Below are 20,830 nucleotides of genomic sequence, written 5' to 3' on the forward strand. Positions count from 1 at the left end.
CAAGGAAGTAGATTAGAGTGGAAGATTCAAAGTAGTAGATGGTTTACAATTACATGAGCAAGTGTATCCTCTGGGGATAAATAAATTAAAAAGAAAGAAATGAGTGAGTGAGTCTGAAACACACTTATAAATATGGCAAATATGCTTTCTCACTAACAGTATTCGTAAGTAACAACTGCTGAATTATCTGTTGAAGTAACAACTGTGGGGCAAATATAAACCCATTCAGATTTATTTGTTAACTACCAAGCAAGATTTTTATGTTAAATACATGATAGAAAAAGATATTAAACTATGTGCTCATGGTACAAACTTCTCAGTGCATTTGATGCTATAAAGGTCTTCTAGTTCTTATTAGACCTTTTTTTTATATTGAGGTACACACAGTTAAATACACCAATCTTGATGTACATCTTGATGAATTTTAACATGTGTATATCACTCAGGTAACCATTGCCCAGATCAAAATTTTAAACATTCTCATTATTTTTTCCCCTTTATAGACCTTTAAATACTCTTTCACAAAAATAAATTATAGTGTGAAGTTATTGCTTCTCAACCTGGTATTAGAGCACAAGAAAAACGCTCCAAGTATACGTGAATTTAAAAGAAGAGATCACTCACTGTAAAATTGAGAATCACAGCCTACCTGACCAGTAACAATAATGGCAGATGGGCAAAGAAGAAATACTTTGGCATAATTTGAGAAATCAGTATTTCTCTTTGAGGCATCCTATTCTAACCATATCCTACACACACACACACACACACACACACACACACACACACACACACAGCACACATTGATGCATTTTGTGGTTAAGGCATTTTTATCCTAGAAAGCTAAAAGACATTAACATCTGTTTTTAATACACTACCTTTTCTTTAATCAATTCTAATCCTTTCTGTAATTCTAAGTACCATTGATAGACATAGACTTCCTAGTTGTTTGTGAGGAACTTCATTTTTAAAAATGTCTTGAACATAGCAAATTCACTTTGGTTCTAGAATAAGCAAACTATATGAATTAAGAATCCAGTTAGGGAAAGTGGGGAAATGATAATTGGGGATTATAAAACAGAATATAAGGTGAATGTCAAGATTTTTACATTGTGCCTTTTGAGCAATTCAGATGAAGCTGACACAGTTGGTTTCCTCACAGGGTTGGAAGTTGCAGTGATCTGGAGCAGAGTATCAGAACCTGAGTCTTGAGGAGGGCTTCTGTGCAGGAGGGTGACTTGTAATGTTGTCAGAGCCTGAGCTGGGTGGGGGACAACCTGTACATGAGGGATGGTGTTGTCAATGTGGGGTGTCAGAGCATGAGCAGATGATCATGTGGGAGGGTCAGGAGAGTAGCAGTTATAACCCATTGCAGTATATTGGAGCCCAAGTGGAATGATGAGGGCATCTATTCAGGAGAGCAGCCAGGCTCAGGGTAGTGGAGCCCAGGTGGAATGAGGTAGAGAATCCATGTGGATGGGTGAGCACAGGCATCAGTTGAATGCAGGGTCAGTTTAGGGGGCAGCAGTGGTGGTTTAACATGTAGTGTGAAGGCTGAGTATAGCTAGGAGGGTCCCTAGGGGAGTGGCAGCACAGCAGTGGGAGATTGGTTACATGTGGGGATTGTTCAAATGAATAAATGAATATGTTAATGATAAAGGGAGCCAGGTTTTTCACTTCAAGAATTACGAATATTGAAAGGGTGTTGGTGGTTGCTGTTAAATTAGAATTGGAGATATTGGTGTGAACTCATGGTTTTTGATGTATATAGATAAAGAGGTAAATGTGTCTGTCCACCTATCTTTGTGTATGTGTACACTAGATCTGCTCATTGAGAGGGCCTTTGAGTAGTGATATACCAATAGCAATGCATGTAATTAGTATCCAAATATTGGCCTCTGAATATCTTTCTCCACTAAAGGGAATGCCTTGGATAAATAGCTGATTGCATGGCTGAGGCAGGGGAAGTATAAGATTAGCCTGAAATCTTGTGCCAAGAAGTAAGGATGTGCTCAAAGAACAATGAGACACCAGTTTAAAGGGACTCCCACTGGCCAAATGTGGGACAATTTAACATCAAAATAAATGATGATGGTTATGAATGATAATCCACAGAAGAAAACAGGAACCTGTGAGTCCATAGTGATGTAAAAAATGAATAAATTGAAAGTTTGATGAGGAAAAGTTTTATATTAGTCACAAAAGGAAAAAGTAACTACACTGGAGAGGATTGGCAGTTACTCATCTTAATCAAGCATTAGTTAGCATCACCAGTAATGGGACTAATTGAAGTCACGTGCCACTTGATTGTATGCAATGAGGACACTGCATCATTTCCTGCCAAAGATGTAAAATGTGTGAATCATGGGAAAAGATCAGACAAACTCAGATTGATGGTCATTTTACAGAATAACTGGCTTGAAATCTTTGAATGGAAGGTAAGGGAAGACTGAGGAACAATTACAGATTGAAGGAGAATAAAGAAACATGATAATTAATGTACCATTCTAGACCTGGTCCTGTTGTTGTGAAGGACATTGTTGGACCAATTGACAAAACTTGAATGGGGTCTGAAAATTATTAGATGGTAGTGTTCTATCAGTGCTAATTTCCTGATTTCTTTGGTTATATTTTTGTTATGTAGGAGAATGTCCTTGTTTGTAGAAAATACTACAGCATCTGGGGGTGAGGGAAAAAATGTAGGTGAGAGGTGTGAGAAATAGAAATAGCAAGTACCCAAACAACTCTTCAGAGGAATTTTCTAAGAAAGGAAACAGAGAAATTGTGGGGAGGGGGGGTGCTGGGAGGAAGGGATTTTCTTGGTTTTTGTCTTTTTAAAAAAAATGTGGATGATGTTACAGGATATATGTTTGTAAATGAGAAAGATCTGGAGGAAAGGGAAAATGATAGCACAGGAGAAGGTACAGGTTTTCAGAAACAATGTACTTAAGAAATGGCATGGGATTAGTGCACAAATGAAAGAGTTGATCTTAGAAGCAGGGACCAATGGAACATAGAAGAAGGCAGAATACAGGCTGATAATTAATGGGGCAAAGATGAGGTAATTCTCTGTAGATTGTTTCAATTTTCCCAGTGAAAATAAAATGTAAATTAACAGCTGAGAATGAGAAAAGAAAAGTGGTGCTGGAGGTTTCATTAGAAAGAAGTGGTAAATAGTCATTGTGACACATAGGAAAGTGAACAGACCAGAAAAATGTAATAGGATGGAAGAGCAATCCTGAAGGCCCTTTTCTTGCCTGAGAGGGGGATTGCCCCAGGCAAGTTCACTCTGGATTTGGTGAGACTAAATAACAGCAGCAGAACATTAGGGGTAAAAGTATTTATACCAAGCTTTATTCTCATGGTGACAGGTCAGTGCTGGAATCATGTCTGCCTCAGGGGCGTTTGCAATCCATCTTGTCTCTGCCTCCTGGCGGAGCACTGGGTGGGCCTTTTTACATAGTAGCTTCTACAGTAATGGCTCATTGCCAGTGGGTGTGGAAGCATCAGCCTAGCAGTAGGCCAATTACATCATCAGGTAGTTTAGGGCCATAGGAACTAAGAACTTTCATTTTTCCCTGCACTCCACCCCTCTAGGATTCTTGCCTCACAATCTACATGCCCTCGATCTTCCATGATGGTCCCTGTGCGAGAAAGCTGGAACATTGTAAACACATTCCACAGCAGCAGCAGAGGATAATAACAACGTACAGATAAGCAACAAAAATTATGATACAGATAACAACAAAAATCATAATAATCCTCAAGCCTGAGGAGATTGATTGCCACCGAGTGGTCATTCCAGCTGTATTCAAACCAGTTCTACTCAGATGAGTTCATGACTTACACTTTCCACAGGAGAAACCAATCTTCTGCGATGGTTCTTGTGTGAGAAAGCTGGAACCTTGTAACAACAAAAATTATAACAAATAATAGTTGTCCTTAAGCCTGAGGAGATCAGTTGCCACCAAGTGGTCATTCCAGTTGTATTCAAACCAGTCCCAGTTCACAATTTGCATTTTCTATGGGAGGCCAGTAGCAGTACTGATAGGTGCTCCATGCATACCCAGTGAGTAGCGAAAACAGTTGTTGCTAGGGTGTGTGTCCTCCAATCCACAAAGATCTTAGAGGAGATTAACCGTAAGGGCGATAAGACATGTTTTAATGACACCAACATAGGCAAATCTTGTCTATTAGGTAGGATGCATGCAAAAGAGTGGTCCTGTGATAGGCCTGTGGCAGAAAGGGGGTTCCATCTGGGTCTGATATACCAGACCTTCACCCCTCTTCCCTGTGGGGGTTACTGAGGGGTCTGTGTATAGTGCTACTGGAGGTGCATGCACTGGCCATAAAGATAAAACAATTAGATGCTCTTACCTTCCAGCCATTAAGGGTACATTACCGTGATCTTTGGGCTCCACTCTGCTGTTATTCCAGGAATACATAGGAAGCCAGTCTCCAGGCCTTGTCCCCAGGGCACCCTGATGGCCAGCCATCACTGGTCCATGTGCTGGAACATCCAAGGCCACGTCCACTGAATGGGGTCACCAGGGTTTAGTGCAGTTGATGCTGGTAGAAGGATACTATTCTGCTGGCCAAACTCTGGCTTCAGTGATTCCTCCTTGGTCTGTACTTGCAGTTGTATAAGGGAGGCAGCAGTGTGTGTGATATGTCTCCAGGGCTCAATGTGCCTTGCTAGGGCTTTTCATTCAAACGCTGTAGCATTGTCCATAAATGGAGTGACCATCCCTGTAGACTGTTGGTGTCTGACTTCAGGCCAGATTTCAACAAAGCTTTGTATGTCTCTATCATGGCTGCCCTGGTAGGATTATATGGTACGTGAAACTTCCACTTTATCCCTAATTGTTGTGCCCAGTAAAATTGTAGTGCATATCCAGTAAAATGGGTGCCTTAATCACTTTTAATTACCTGTGGTCAGTCATAGGCTGCAAAGAAATGCTCTAGGCCTCTTTTGGTTGTCTGCTCATCTGCTAAATGTGCAGGAAAGCAACCAGAAGTCCAATAGCTATATCCACATAAGTCATGGCATATTGGTACCTTTCTGACATGGGGAGAGGCCCAGTATAGTCTGCCACCTAATGAGGGGTATCGTCCTCGTCCTATTAACTGTTGTCCTATGTTGCTGCAGGACTTGATGTAAGTCCCTTTTAGAGCATACAGTACACTCCCAGCATGCTCTGGTGACTTCTTCAAAGGTAAAAGGCAGGCCCCATTGACAGGCTACAGCCCACATGGTCTTTTGTCCCACGTGCAACAAATGTTGATGTAACCATTGGGCCATGTCAGAGGCAGGCTTTCCTTCTAGCCAACATACCTGGGCCAATTCTTATGCTTCACTGTTTCCTGGAGATGCTAGTGGCAAATGGCCTGTCACATGATATGCTGTAACTGTTTTAGTCTGACCACAGGCCCATAAGTCTTGCCACAACTCTTGCCCCCAGAGGGGCCGGGACCAACCATCCAGTTGACATGGTACCATGTCAGTAGTCACAGAGTCAAGCCCCGATAGACGGCCCAGCTGTCAGTGCAGACAACTATGGGGAAAGGCTCCTGGGTGATCACGAGCCATACTGCCTGCAACTCAGCCCATTGGCTGCTCTTCCCCTCACCATCTTGCATCCATATTGTCTCAGTCTTAGGATGGAAAGCTATGGCCCTCCATTTTAGGGGCTGCCCACAGCTAGAGCCATCTGTGCACCATGTATCTTGGGTATAGAGCCTCTTCCCTCCTGATAAGGGTGCTCTGCTACTAAAGGCTCTAAAAGAAATTCTTCCTGCCTTTCACTGGTATATGTCACTTGGCCCCAGTAAGCATTGGAGTTCTTCACTCAAGGGGCTGGTAGGGCGCTATGGTGCTGTAGGTGTGCGCCCCACTTGGCCAGTGTAGGCATCTATCCAATGCCACTCTGTGACTTTTGGGTCCAGTCTTATACCCACTCCATAATGGGATAGGTAGTTATTACCTTTACCAGAGACATTCCAGTGATGCTTCATAGCCAGTAAGGTGTCGTGCATGGCAGCCAGTTGTTTCTTTGTTAAGGTGTACTGTACCTCTGCTCCTTTCCAGAGTTGCTACCAGAATCCATTAGGTTCAAGCTGGTACCAGAAACCCCAGCAATTGGTTACATGAATATCCTGCTCACAGGACCGTTGATGGGTCTATCACACTCAAGGCCTGCATGGCCTTGACTGCCTGTTTTGCAGTGGCAGACGCACATGTCTCTTCCCAGCCCTGCCTTACGCCCTTTCATAACAAATAGTATAAGGGCTTCAGAATTTGTGCCAAATGAGGGATAAACAGTCTTCAGTAGCCTAAAAGACCCAGAAACTCTTGTAATACTGCCACTGTTGTAGGGATAGGGGAGGCCTGGACTTTTTCTATGACTACTTCTGGGATAACTTTAGCCTTACCCGACCAGACAACCCCTAAGAATTTGATTGGCATGGGACACATGCCATCTTTAAAAAAAAGTCTCTCAAGTTTATTTAAAATAAGATCAGCATTTTTGTTATATTGAATGCTTGGTTGTTATATCATTGTATATGTGATATCTTAATGAGAATTAAAAAATACTCAGTTAAAAAAAAAGGCAAAGGTTTTTATAAAATTACAGCCAGTACTTGATTGCTCCAAATTAGTAAAAGAAACTAACATTGAAAACTCAACCATGTGTGTTTTAAACATACTCATTTACTTTTAGTAAAAGCCCTATGAGATAGGCATTATTATCCCCTGCTTTACAGATGAAAAAAAAGAGAGAGACTAAGTAGTTTGAACAACGTCCAAGAACAAGTAAGAGGTGGGATTAGGATTCAAACCCAGATGGCTTGGCCCTAGGATCTGAATTCTAGACTTTTCTGCTGTTCTGTTTCCTCCAGACACTGTTGGTGGCAAATGTTCAATCCTGGATTAACCTTCATATGCCAACTGTATGTCCCCAATTGAACAGGTGTAAACTGAAAAATGCACGTGAATGTAGATACCGGTTTTGAAGAAAAGTATTTGGAAAGTAAATCTGCTGTAAGAACTCCGTGTTAATTGTCTACCACAGTCATATAATTTGGTATTTAAAAAAAGCATACTATTCTCTTCTATAACTTATAACTCTTAGTAACAGAGAGAGCTGTGTATTACTTACTTTTGTTCTGAGTGATTCTTTCAACAAGGCAAAGGCTCTTGTGCTGAAAACATGAGTTAAAGTAGATTTAATCATATATAAATCTATTACCCTATCCTATTTCTAATTGTGTACATTTCCCAGAATCTCAAAATCTTTTCCAAGTGTGGAAGAAAAATATAGTTTAAAAAAAATGCTTTAAAGTAGAAATTGACTTTATTCAACATCTATTTATTGAGCATTTACTATGCACAAACACTGTGCCAAGTACCTTCTTAGCTAATCCTTAACAGAGTTTTAGAATCACAGGGCTTAAAATAAATCACATTCTCCATTTTGGGGATTTGCTAGGATAGTAATGCTTAACAACACTGTATGCCATTGTGGTCCTTGTTAAAAACCTAGGTTTTCTCCTTTGTTTCTTCCTGGTTATCTTATCTGTGTTTAGTATTTTAACCCCCTGGGAGGGCTATGGCCCTGCTACCCTTTCCTAGTTTCTGTCAGTATAGCTCCTGGCATACTACTGCTTTTAGTACACCTCACCCATTGAGGTAGATGTACTGTCCTTAGTACACCTGCCAAATAAACAGATATCTCAACCCCAAGCCCAACTCCACTTGATTTCCCAAAAGGATTTCTACCTGGAACTTTTGTTGCCCAGATGGACCAAATTGGACATCACTGTTACCAAGAACTTCCTAAATCATACTTAAGTTTATATATACGGTGGACCAATGTCCCCAAACCCAGCTGTACATTCAAAATTCCTGGGTACCTAACCACAGAGGTTGATTCAGTAGGTCTGAGATGAGGCCCAGGGTTCATTTTTAAAGCTCCCTAGGTGCTTCTTATCTGCAGATCAATGTTTGGGAGTCTTTGCTTTGGACTGTTAATTCTCAGATGCTGGTCCCACAACAAATGCTTCACTAATATTGCATAAAATGATAAAAATAAGTACTACACAGTAATTTTTTAATAAAAAAACACTAATCATACTAATTCAAAAGACTATCTTACTCTAAAAAAATTTGCTCTTGGGGCAGTTATATTTTTTATATATATATAAAATGATGGTGAGTAGAAGCAGTAGTCTATGTATTTTATTTTTAAGTTAAAGATGTCAAACCAAACACAAGGTTGACAATTTTCTGTCAATCCCCATTGGTTCATGAAATTCATAAATCTAGGAACCTCTTGCCTACCCTGATGCCAGGTCAGGTAATGAAACTAGCAGTTTTCCCAGGGCCAGTTTACCAATCTCACTTGGCTGTTCACTGTTTCTGCTTTCTACCCCAGGTAGTCTCAGAACCATGCACTGTACATAATTTGGACTCTTGTTAAAAGTGTCTCTACTGCAGGGGCATTCAAGCCCTCCCAACTGTGAGAACCTCCTGTTAAAAAAACCTCCTGCACAGGTAATTTTTTTTATTAATAACAATGATTATCTTTAGACTGTAAGTCAAATAAATATTAGTAATTTTAAAATGTAAAAACTTGAATTTAAAAGCCATAAAAATGCAGTGAGCTATAGTCATAGAAAAGTGAGAGACTCAATACTTTGCGTAAGTTTAACTATTACCAAGAATTAAAGCATTACGTTTAGGACCCAAATTCATGCTAAGATTTAGATACTATATTGCATCTTTCAGCTTTATTTTAGGAATAATATAGAATGTACTTGACAAGCCCTGGGGACACAAACATTACACTGAATGAAGCCATTCAGAAATAACCGGGGAGTGTTGATATTATATAGCCATTTCCCCAAATCCCAGAAATAGTATTTCTTCTTATGGGAAGTTTAATTTTGACTCAGGTTTTAATTCATACAGCCACACTGATAGGAAAGATACTTGATAATTCAAACTCATCCTGAGGTTTGCTTTCCAAAAGGCAATTGTTAAATCATACATTAAAATTTGTAACTCTTCTAATTATCTTTACTACTCTGCAGCCTCCCCGCCCCCCATCCACCAAAGTACTGCATTTCTTCACAGTTCATGATTTTACTAAATTCAGGACAGTTCAGCAAGGAGAAATGAATAAACTTCTAGTAGCCACTTTCTCCATGCACATACTAGCTAGAGTCCGAATACCCTGGACACATTAACAATGCTTTTGTCTTTTTCCTGCAGTGTCAAGTGGAAAGACTCCCAACTCTGTACCCTTCACAAGTCATTTAACCTCTGAGAATCCATTCCTCTCTGTATAAAATAAGGATAATACCATTGACCTAATACCATTGACCTAATACGGTTCTAGGTGAAGATTAAATAAGGTAATGCATGTAAAGTTCCCTCACACTGGGCATTGGCTTGTACTTCCCTTTGTGACCCTGGGGGCCCTATAAGTTGGTTCTCCTAGGGTCTTTTAAATCTCAAACCACCTAATTTAAGGAAGCAACTTAGTAAATTCCTTCAAGTTACTACATAATAATTAAAGTTTCCAGACTGTATTTCAAGTACCCGAATTAGCCAAGAGCAAATAATAAAGTAGAATTGTGAAAAAACTTTATAATTCTGATCACTTCCTTTGGGGCATGATGTTATTAATGTTGTGTTACCATAGAAATGCTCCAGCTAAATGCTGCAGTGGAAGATGTGCATAACCAGGAAGCCACTGAAACTCCCCTCTCTTTTGTTCTGGGTGTCCCTCCATGTTTTTAGTTGAGATTCAAAACAGATTTTACTTCTGAGCTAGGAATACAACAAAAAAATACAACAAAATACAACAAACCTTTTTAGCACTTCATTGTATTTCCTTGTCATCTGTGAATAAACAGTTTAATTCTGTGTAATTGTTGGTCATTCTTCTCAATCCTTTTTGGAAGTAGACAGTGAAATAAACTGAAAAGAGAAAAAAAGGAAAGTGTTAGTCTTTATGTAAAATTTCAGTCATGCCATTTGAATATAAATCTACCAGAAAAACACAGTGCTAACCTGAAAACTTATACGCCTTGTTTCCATCCTTTCTTAGCTGCTAAACTTCTTCCATATGTGTACTTTTCTACTGTATATCTTGTTATTCATAAATATATGATATATGTCACATTAAGCAAATAGGAGTTATTACTTTTCTATTGACAGTCATTTTGCTGTAGACATTAAAGTTTTAGGTAAGAATTTTAATAGTCTCCCTTTGAACTTACTTCATAGATGTATAGTATTAGTAAGTACATCTTCATGTACAGTATAAGATTTACTCCAGTGCTGTTTTAGGAGTATAAAAGAATCAGACTTAAAATGAAGTTCTTTTGAAAAGTCTGAAATTATGTATTCATTCAAAGTACAATGCACAGTAATGGTATATGGAAATGAAAGCTAGAGGCAACTACCCTACTTCCTCACAAGTTAGTTTTTGAGGTTGAAATAAGAATCACAGAATTTATGTAAAAAGGACAAAGTGGCCATGTAAATTTAAAGTGGTATTATTAATAGTGCCTAGTTTTATGTTAATGTGCAAGAGAATTCTTTGCTTGACCATTCCCCTTTTACTCAGTGCCTCCCACCAGTATTATAATTATATATTACATGTAAGAAAGAATGAGAAACAGCTGTCATATACATATTTTCTGAATATTCCTGCCTTTGCATCTTAGTGATTTCTGATTAATCTACAATGCTTGTTATCTAGCATATAAAAATTTACTAATAACATTATAATTTCTTAATTCTAAATATTAAGATTTTCCAATACTGCTTATGAAAATAAGCCATAAATTTTGTTTGGGTCAATTCTGCTTACAAATGTAATAGAGCATATATATTAAATATTGAGATAGCTAAATTATATCAATATTTAAACCATAATTATATGCTATGAGTGTTTAGAGTTATTCCCATGAATATACCAACAACTAGGTATCTCTTCAGATTAGATGAGAGCCAGGAAGCCCATTTACTCTCTCAATAATACAGTCTGAGTGCATTTACTTAACTACATGTATGTTTTATAGGAGCAAAACAGGAAAAACTTAAAAGACATCTGGGTTCTCGATTCAGTTGTTACTCAGCTGTGTTACCTTGAGCAAGTAGCTTAATCTCTAGGCTTCAGTTTCTTCATCTGTAAATACAAAGGCTGGTCTTTGAAGTTCTAGCCATGAAGGCCTATGATTAGATTTCATACTTGCATGGATTAAGAGTCTCAAACAGGGAAAAGGGAAAAGAGACTATATAGAGTAAAAAGGAAAACAAGCCCAGCATGGAAGAAGGCCAAGAAATTAAAGAGAAACTATGCAAAGGGATGCTTAGTGCTGTTCTAGAGAATATTCTTAGAATTTAAATGCATATACATAAAGACTGGCTGTGTTGTTACTTTCCTTTTTGCTAATGATATCCTTTGGTCTCAGGACAAAGGATAAAATGTCAGTTCCAGGGGAATGATACTGTGTTACAGAGGAAGAGTGGCAGAAAGTAGTCTAGGATAGTAGGTACCAAGGACAATAGTGAAAGCAAATGACCAGAGAATCTGATCCAGGGCAAGAGCATAACAAAGAAAAAAACAGATATAAAGTATAGTCAATTCTGAACTGTAGTCCTGGCTTTACCCTTAAGTCAGTGAATGACCCTGGACTCAAGTTTGAGACTTGGGAAGCAGAGCATGGGCTGAACAATAGAGAGGCTAACGTGAAATGGAAATGAAAATCAGTAGGATCCCTAAATTTCAAAGAACGGTGAGATGAGAGGGACAGATGGGAAGGTGGATCATCAGTATGGATGCTATGGTATTGTCAGTAATTAACAGATTGAACAAGGAAGATATACATAATGTGTAGTTCTTGTTTCAGACAACAGATATGTTTGGGTAGTATGTAAATTTATTTTGGATCAGTAAAATAATTTTAATTTTGCTGAGAACACATACTGTTTTAAAGGACTCCTATAAAGAAGTCATCCTATAATTTTCTTGTAAGTACAGCTTTCATATGTTGTGTTTGCTTGAAGACATAAAATCTGTATGTTGATACAGGTTCAGATAAAGGAATCTTACCATGAAAATTGCCAACTGTCACTGCAGTATTTAATATTATTTTGGGAGTTCTAGCCAGTGAAATTAAGGAGAAATTTTATTATTTGGTTAATAACTAGCCTTCCCAGTAATTATATTTTTACTCACATTGTATCTCTAGTGTGAAGCTCGTGAAGCTCAACACTCATTCGCTTGTTGAGTTGAAAGAATGAATAATAGCCACAGGTGCCAAACACTGTGTTGAGTGCTTTATTTACATTTGTTTAACATGCTCACTTTTGAGTCATGTAATTTCTTCAGTTTTACAGCTGTGGAACCTGAGGCTCAGAAATCAAGATCCAGAAAATAATACTGGGTGAGGTGTGAGATACAAAAACAATTGTAAATAAAATCTGCACTTAGACCTTACAGTTTGTGAGAAACACACTCACTGGTCCAAATTCAGTAAGTGGACACGGAGACAAAGAGAACAGCGGAGCGAGGCTTTAATGACGGTCTTGCAAGATCGGGTGTCTGGTGGGCAGGCACACCTGGGGAGTTTGGCGCCAATAATTTATCTCCTAGTGTGTGAGTCCCACCCCTGGTTCCTCATTGGCTGAGTACTACAGGGTTCACAGTCTTCCCCAGACGTCGCCTAAGCCCGTTATATCTTTCCTTTACATTTGTCTTAATATTATTGATAGGTTTAAAAAACACAAACAGGTATTGCCAGGCCCTTATCAATTCCCCCACCCCCACTCTCAGCCCGAGCAGCTTCCACCACGTGGCCCTTTGTTCATACCTTACTGTTCAAATGTTTAAACATCCTAGTGGGAATAAATCACATTTAGGTTTTATACTCTTTCCTAACAATTCCCCCCTCTTTTTATTTAAGAATTTCTGATTTTATTCCCAGTAATGTATTATAATTTACACTTGGTCTTTCTCAAAATTCTCTAATCTTGTTTATGGCTACCTCTAATCTTTTGAGTCAAGCCTCTCACACAAGGAATGATACAGCATCCTACAGCAGTTAAAAGTCTCACAACTATATAACAAGGGATGTTAAAACAGAGGCAACTATACCTTTCTATTTTCCAAACTATCTTTCCAACCAGTCTATAAAAGGGTCACTGGTGCCAGTTTTCAGCTAATTCATTAGCTAAAGTGGTGCTTTGTAATGATCTACAACTTCTAAAAAATTTTTTCATTGGGTGTGGAGAGAAATGCTCAGGTAAATGGAATGGCCAATTGGACTAAAGCACAAGTCCTAGTCCAGGTGGGTGGCAACGAATAGCGCAAGTTCTCCTTTCCACAGTACCACTAAACATCCGCTCGGGGGATGCATAATTTCGAGAAGTTGCCTTCTTTAGAGACATTTAGGACATGGGTACAAGTCAGTAAGCTCCCCAGAGGAGTTCTGAAACCTTCCCCTTGCCTAGAGAGGCATGAGGAGTGATTCATCTTCCTATAGAAAAAGGGGATTGCCCTTGGGTCTGACTTCTTTAGTGCATGTAAGAGTAAAGACAAGCTCTTACAAGTCTCATTTCCCAAGCATCCTTGTCCTGGTACAGGGCCAACATGCAATTCATCTCAGTGCTGTCTGTGTCCCAGCCAGAGGGAATGGGACCACCTGTGCCTGTGGCCATCCAGCAGCACATGCGTAACAATCGCTCTTATTCAAAGTGAGTACTGAAAATTTAACCCACTCTACCCAGGCATTGGTGTCTCCATAACTCTATTTCAAGAGTGTGTTTTAGATATTTTATCTCTGTTACAGTAACTAGTCTAGGATTGGGGGTGGCCACTATGGCTGAAGTCTTGCCCAAACTTTCTCACAGGATCTACTCCAATGACATCTGCACCGAGTCTGTCTTGAGGTTTATGTATAGTTACAGGATAACCAGGAGTTCCTTCCCATCTTAATAAAAGGGGTTTACACTGTCTATCCTGGCAACTGTCAGGAGGAATTCCTTTAGCTAAGTGGAGCTTTCTTTTAAAGATTTTTCTGCTGCATGAGGGGCTGTCCACCCTTGAAACTGGGCAGTCCACCAAATACTGCTCTACCTTGGACATGGGGCCTGCTTGCCTTTTTTTTTTATTCTATTAAGATTTGTCCATTCAGGACAGATACTTATTATCTTCAGAAAGCTGTCTTTGGTCATTTAGATCACCACAAGAGAGAACCTGACAAGCATCAAACCTAATGGTTTGGGGCTTGATGTTTTAGTAATATTGATTACCAGTTTGACAGGATAACCAGGAGTTCCTTCTCATTCTAGGGCTTCCTGTGACTTGCCTGTGAAATACAGAGTTAGAAGGATAAAAGTTAGCATTTTTAGGTTCTTTTTAGTTTCAGCCTTAAGGGTCTGACACCTGCCAATTCTGTTTTGTCCCCAGATCCCCTAGTCAGTCTCCAACCCTTTTCAGCTGTCTTCACTGCAGTCGCCGTGATCAGGAGCACTTGGTAGGGGCCTTCCCAGCTGGGCTGGAGTCGATCTTCTTTCCAGGATTTTACTAACACCAGGTCTCTAGGCTGGAAGCAGTGACTGAAGAAGCAGTGACCAAAGAACTCAAGCGGGGCGAGTCTGGGTGAGGAGTCCTTTCAGCTTGAGAGAAAATAAGTTAGAAGACATGGCCAGCACATATTCCCTTAAAAATTGATCTTTTGTTTCCATAGTGGGCAAGTCTGTTGCCCTTCCCAGATATGGTAGCTTAGCAATGGTGTAAATGCTAATACACTCATAAATCTTTAACAAAGCATCACACATCACTTGAGGACCCCAATGGCTCCCTCTATATAACATGTTCATCAGCTCTCATAATAGGCTGGCCAATCATTTTTCTCCCATCTGGTAAAGTCCACCTCCCTTTCTCATCTCGAGATGTCCCCACCTCCTGTAGCTTCTTAATCTCCTTAGAAAACTTTGGGATCAATGAGATTTTAGGGATATTTGGAGTGAGGTTCATCTTTAGCAGCTATTTCAGCAATCCTGTTCCCCGTTGCTTCATAAGAACTTCCTTTCTGGTGACCATTCACATGTGTTACAGAAATCTCAGCTGGAAGTACAAGATTTTCCAGAACCTCCTTAATTAATTCCCCATGAATTAATTCCTTTCCTTTACTGTGTATGAGGCCTCTTTCTGTCCAAATTTTTCTGAAGTTATGGACTACACCAAGTCTGATATTCTATGAGGTCTATGTAACTATGGCTCAATTCTGATTGGCCTTCAGCTTCTCTTGCACGTAAGCAGCTGGTCGGATTGAGACAGGTGTCTGTGGTTAAGATCAGGTCATCTTTTTCAAGTAGAATCTATTAGTCAGCGCCCAGCCCACTGATTAAGTAAGTATGACCCGAACCTGGTGAGAACTACTGACCATGAGGGTTCCTCTAAGTTAATTTCCTGCTCTCTTCCACCTAAGGTCATGGCTGCGATGGCCTGAATGCATTCAGTCTATTCTCAAGAGACATGGTCCAATAGTTTAGACATAAAGGGTACTGGTTGTTTCTTTCCTCCCCAGGCTTGGGTCAAAACCCCTACAGAGAACCTTGTTCAACAGTAAGAAACTAGTGAAATGGCTTATCTAATGATGGGAGTGCCAGGACTGGGGTGGTAACTAAAGATTGCTTTCAATTCCTCTAGAATTTGCAGTTTCGCTGGGTCCATTGGAGAGGGTCTGGCTCTCTCTCTTAACAATTTGAAATACAAGCTTCTAGCCTCTCTTCTAACACTTTTTGAGCTTCTCTCAGTAATTCTTCTCTAGGTTTTTCATTCCATCCATCTAAATTCTGTAATTTCTTAGATATATCTGGCCAATTTTTGGTTACAAAATTGACTATTAAAAGACCCTGTCCTACCTGAGCTTCTGGGTCAAGTCTTGGAATACTTTCTTATCTGGTCCCTGAGTCTATGAAAATGCAGTTGGGGTTTCTTCCTTTTCCCATTGGACTTCAAACACCTTAGAAACATTTTGAGATCTTGGGGGCCGATTCCCTAATTCCCTTTATAATTAGCCCTTGAAGATCCCGCATTTTAATTCTATCCCCCAGATTATTATTATCCCATCTAGGATCTACATTTGGGAACTTTTGTTCTGCTGGCTGGACACCCTGGCCCGGTGGGTGTTTTTGTTCCCAAATGGACACAGCAGCTCTCCTGATCACCCCCCTCTCACCACCAGGGAATAGGATATTCATGATGGACATCAGTTCAACCCAAGTATATATATTAGGTCCCAGGAATTGATCTAGTTGGTCCACTAGGCCAAGGGGATCTTCTAGCAATGCTTAAAATTTCTCAACTCAGTACCCATGAGGGGAGTATTAACAAATTTCCCCTTGTCCTAGTGGGACCTCTCTCAATGGAAACATCTTGGGATTCCTGGTGGACTCCCCAGAAGGCAAGGGAAACTCTAAGTCTTTCTTGCATTGTTAAGTTCAGGGAGAGGAAATCTTGGGGCAAAATACCTCTAAAAACTGAAATCAGTCAAAGGGAGAAATAAAGTTTAAAATCTATTTATTGCTCACAAGCTGTGGTCTGGGGCCGTTTCTCTTTCAGGCTCCAACATCAGCCAAAAACCATCCCCCCCCTTCACCTCTCAGGTACAGATAAGCCCTCCTTGTCCAGGTAATTACCCATTGACATGGAGATGAACGTCTCTCCACCCAGGAGGAAAGATGCAAATGAACTAAAGCCATACTTCTTTTCACCTCTGAATGCCTGTTGATATGAGTGGGGTGGAAAGAGAAAAAGGCCAGGAAAGTCCACTAAAAAGACTCAGTTAATTGATTAAAGCTCAAAAAGACAGGAGCAACTTGGCCTGGAATGTTTGAATATTCCTCAGGTAAAGGAGGGTACCTCAGCATAGCCTGTCTTATGTTAATCATACAGGCCCAGCTTTTCTTCTTTAACTTTTACCTATATGCTATTTTTTTTCTTTCTGACCCCAAATAGTCTGCAACCCAGGGAATCAATTCAGCATGCAGGCGCAGCCGTAAACAACATAGCAAAAGGCAGGAAGGATTCTACCTCAAAGATTGCATTTTAATACCCAGGAGGTCAAGAAGCAAGGCCTTCAACTTATTACCAGACAATAACTCTGCCCCCCGCCCCCCCCCCCGGAAGGGCAGCCAGTCCTGATAAGCTCCCAAACCAAGAAGCTGCCATCCTGGGAGGGGACTAAAAGCAGTAAATTTCTTGTGTTAAGCTATTTTTGCAGAATTACCCAGAGGACTGATAAGAAATATAATGTCTCATCAAAGATACCTGAGACCACCTAACAAGTCTACACCTCCAGGTGCTGGCCACACTCCTAAAGAATTCTTAAAGAGGGAACCCCCAACCCCTGGGGTGCTCCTCTCTCTCAGGCCACCAGCACCCTCAAAGTGCACAACTTTTTAACTTAAAACTTTCTCTAACCTCCCAGGGCGCCCCTCCCTGCCGAGGCCGCCTGCACTTTCTCTCTCTAGGAGTTAACTCCAAACAAAACTCTCACTCTGCCTCACTGCTGTGTCCCTGCCCCTCAACTCTCTGCTGTGGCTGCGGCTGCGGCGGGGAAAGGGACTGAGGAAAACACACAACGCTCTCCCAACACCAGGGCTTGTCCTGGGAGGTCTCTTGTATTTCCTCCTCCCTAGCTTTCCCTTCCCTGGTGTTGAGGGGAAATAGGGGAAGCACCCTTGGTAACCAACAGATTCCTCAGGTGAACTGGAGGCTTTATTACCATCAAAAAATAACTCAAACCTGGCAAAGCCAGTTTTCATCTGATCTAACTTTAATCCAGACAAAACAGCAAAATTTGATCATCTTCTGTTTGTCTTTAACCCAGTACAGGAGGCGTCCCCTCAGTACCGTAACCTTCACCCCAGCAGGCTAGCTGGGGGGAATTCTAAGGGAGCACATGTGGTTCCCTTTCCCTGCTTCCCTAGGCCTAGAATTTGTATTTCTCATCCTTCAAGATGGCCCTGTGTCTGAGATCCCTGTGTACTCAACCCCCCATAATGGAAGTTTCTTGCACACACCCGGAGATTACTCGTCTCAGCCACACACACTCGACCTTTGAAAAATGCCCAACCGCCAAGGCAGTACTTACAGCCCAATTTTCCCACCTTGGCTCGTGCACAAGGTTGCCTGGTTGCTGCGGTGCCTGTGTTTTCTCCCCTGCGTCGGTCACGCTGTCTCCGCACAACAGTCTCGGGTCTCCCCTCGGCTTCCATGCGAAGGTGAGATGCCCAGACACAGCGGGCCACCCAAAGCCGGGCGGGACGCGTCTTCCCACTCCGCTTGGGCCCCCACCTCGCACAGGCAAGAGGATCCCAGACGAGCCCCCAAATTGTGAGAAACACACTCACTGGTCCAAATTCAATAAGTGGACACGGAGACCAAGAGAACAGCGGAGCGAGGCTTTAATAACGGTCTTGCAAGATCGGGTGTCTGGTGGGCAGGCACACCTGGGGAGTTTGGCGCCAATAATTTATCTCCTAGTACGCAAGTCCCTCCCCTGGTTTCTCATTGGCTGAGTACTACAGGGTTCACATTCTTTCCCGGACGTCGCCTAAGCCGGTTATATCTTTCCTTTACATTTGTCTTAATATTATTGGTAGGTTTAAAAAACTCAAACAGATATTGCCAGGCCCTTATCAATTCCCCCACCCCCACTCTCAGCCCGAGCAGCTTCCACCACGTGGCCCTTTGTTCATACCTTACTGTTCAAATGTTTAAACATCCTAGTGGGAATAGATCACATTTATGTTTTATACTCTTTCCTAACGCAGTTTACTAAAAGCTAAACAAAGGCCTTAAATGAATATAGCAAACATTAACGTACTGTTTGTGCGGGGTTCGTGTAGTGTTGTATTGGTGTTTGGTCTGATGCACCATGTGTTACCTGAATGGTCTGATGTGCATATTAGTGTAATGCAGTTATTTTGGAATTTAAAAATCTGAACCATTTGTGTCTTGAAATGTGCTCAGCTAGTTATATACTCTACATTAGAGTATCAGATTAAACAAAGGTTACTGTTCTGAACTCCAGAATTTTCAAGAGGAAGAAAATAATTGATAAAGCATAGCTCTCTAGCAAGAATAATTGTGTAATTCAAAGACCTTCTAAATAGGTAGAATATGAAAATGACAGTACTGAAAACGATGAAGGTAACTGTTGGTACCTTCATCTCTACATGATGAAACTAAAGGAGATAAAGGCCAAACCAAAAATATGTGAAGTAAAAGCTATAGCTCTATTGCTTAAAAATATTTTAGTCCCTGTTAAGAAAACAAATGACTGTTCCAAAGATTTTCTCAATATCAAGAGGTGAGATTACTTGAAGCATAACGCATCAGAGGAAGATATGTGGTGTTAGCTTGTGGCTGTCTCCTCACTTTTTCTCTTTAGACAGAAAATGTATCAGCAGATGGAAAACTTTGCATAAGAATATACATAATAAAAATGATGCAATTGGCTCTTTCAATGAAAGATTATTTTTTTAAAAGGTCAAATAAAATTTCATTTTCAGGTTTTATTATACGGTCATCAATGCATATACTGTTCATTTTAGAATCTTTATATTACAGATGCTAGTTTATGTTAGAATAACCATGCTTGTTTCATATTCATATTTTATACATTTCTATGTGTATTTTCCATTTTGTAATATATTTAATATATTTATAAAAATGTATTTACAGTTTGTATTTTAAACAGCTTTAGTTACACTGGCTTTTTAAAGGAGTTACTGAATTCTGAACACGTTAAAATGCTTGTATTAAAGCTGATATTTTATTATGAAATGAAGTAATGCTAAAATAAATAAAATACTGGTATTAAAATTAGCATTTTAGTATTAAATGACTACTGAAAAAATATCTTTGTAGTGGGAACTACATATTCATTGCATCCACTTTTACATGTTTGGTATATTTTGCAATAAAGAAAACATAATTGAAAAAATGCACTGCATAAAGTATGCTTTGGATTTGCCTGTTGAGAGAGAACTTCAGTGAATTCAGTTATTTTAGAAGCACATAGAATGTTTTACAATTGTGTCACCTTTCTGAAAATATTTCATATTAAGCTTTATACATGATCTGTTCTTTAGAAATTTGTTGCTAAAAAAACCCCAACCTTTCTGTGTGACTTACCAAAGAATCACGTCACTTACTTTCTGTATGTAGATGTTGAAGTTATTTCAGAAACTAACCAGATGTTCTTCTTTCTAATACGGTGGCCTCTTTTAAAAAAGGTAGTCTCTGTACTAAACTTAGAAGGGCATTTGTTAACAGCAAGAGAGTTCAAGTTGTTCTATCCCACAGGGTTTTATCACTAGTTAGTAGTCCTCTTGTTCAGTAGAATTCGTAGATTGGTAACACACAGGATTTCTGTATCTTGTGTATCATATGATTTAGTTGACAAGGATAGAATTTGGACAATAACACCATACTTATTTTTGATAGCTACCTCTGTTATTTTCTTGGATAAGGAACAGTATGGGTTTAGGTGATACTTTCCTGTTTGATTTTGTCTGATTTTAACTTAAATTTTGGAAATGATCTTTTCTTTCTTCCTGCTTTTGGTTATGTAGTTCCTTTCTCCTAGAATTTCTTCCTCTTATTTCTGGATGTCTGTATCTTACCTAGCTTTTGGGACCCAGTTTAAAATTACCTGCTTACCCAAAGCTAACATCATACTCAGTTGTGAAAGAGCTTTCCCTATGAGATCTGGAACAACACAACAACGCCTCCTT

The 20,830-nt window shown here is 40.0% G+C and overlaps 1 protein-coding gene and 1 long non-coding RNA gene across 6 annotated transcripts in view; one reads left to right on the plus strand and one right to left on the minus strand.

Annotated features, from left to right (window-relative positions):
* Nucleotides 1–20,830, plus strand: part of FNBP1L (formin binding protein 1 like) — a 134,499-nt gene that overhangs the window by 26,273 nt on the left and 87,396 nt on the right. The gene's annotated exons all lie outside the window — the stretch shown is intronic.
* On the minus strand, nucleotides 9,877–18,868 carry LOC130683382 (uncharacterized). Of its 2 annotated transcripts, XR_008997064.1 has the most exons (4): nucleotides 18,181–18,868; nucleotides 14,508–14,695; nucleotides 14,330–14,385; nucleotides 9,877–9,985 (listed from the first exon to the last, which is right to left on the minus strand). It is a non-coding gene; the product is annotated as an uncharacterized LOC130683382 (long non-coding RNA). The 2 variants fall into 2 exon arrangements; XR_008997065.1 differs by lacking the exon at nucleotides 18,181–18,868 and having other exon boundaries at nucleotides 14,508–15,014.

This window comes from Manis pentadactyla, chromosome 4 (genome assembly GCF_030020395.1).
Source record: "Manis pentadactyla isolate mManPen7 chromosome 4, mManPen7.hap1, whole genome shotgun sequence".
In the NCBI taxonomy this organism is placed as follows: domain Eukaryota; kingdom Metazoa; phylum Chordata; class Mammalia; order Pholidota; family Manidae; genus Manis; species Manis pentadactyla.